This window comes from Lipotes vexillifer, unplaced genomic scaffold, assembly GCF_000442215.2.
Source record: "Lipotes vexillifer unplaced genomic scaffold, Lipotes_vexillifer_v1.1 scaffold1223, whole genome shotgun sequence".
NCBI classification, from domain to species: domain Eukaryota; kingdom Metazoa; phylum Chordata; class Mammalia; order Artiodactyla; family Lipotidae; genus Lipotes; species Lipotes vexillifer.
Genome location: NW_006795957.1, coordinates 211,245 through 212,118, shown reverse-complemented (window position 1 = coordinate 212,118; position 874 = coordinate 211,245).

The following is an 874-nucleotide window of genomic DNA, read 5'->3' as shown; positions in this document are numbered from 1 at the left end:
TCCGCCCTCCCGGCATTGGTCAAGCGTGTATAGGAGTGGTGGGCCCTCACGAGGGCATGGGGGCGGGTGGGTGGCCTGTTTCTGCGCGTGCCTCTCCCCTTCCCCTCCTGCGGACCGCCACCCCCTTCCCGGGTCCCTTGTATATAGATCTGCCCCTTTGCCTCTCTCATTCTTAGCATCCTCCCCGTCTTCCGCATTCCCTGGGGTGGGGGCGGTCCAAGAACTACTGTCCAGGGGCCGGTTTCTGCCCTTTCCTAAACACTGGCACCCCCTCCCACCTGAGCGGCACCGTCCTGCCGTCACCCGGCCCTTGCTCCTGGGAAAACTGCGGGACTGCGGGGCGAGGGCACTGTACGTACCCCGTTGCCGCCCCCAGCCCCGAGGAGAGGCTGGCCCACCTGCCCGCCCTGCAAGGAGCTCCCCAACCGCGTTCCGGGACCGCCTCGAGTCCACGTGAAACAGATAATTATTAAGTGAATTTAAATTATAAAGAGATGATAAAATTTGGAATAAACTAGGTCCCGGCCTTTTCCTGGGAGGGGGTGGCCGTTGCCGCGAAGACGGTGACGGAGGCTCTGAGCGGTTCCGGGGCACGGACGGTCAGGCGGGAAACGGGGAGGTTGGGGAGACAGGGTGTAATTGGCTCCCCGGAGGCAGGGGTGGGAGGGGAGAAGGAGCTGTGCCCTGGGGAACTCGGAGGGGCGGAGCTCCGGAAAAAAGGCGTGAGCACTATCCGCTGGGCTACTTGGACTAGAGGCACGGAGGCAGGAGGCGGGACTGAATAAAACCTCTGGCGGAGGCGGCCAACGAGGGGAACGGGGAATGTCTGAGCGTAGGCTTCCGCCAGGAGGCGGTAAAGAGAAATAAGCTGCCT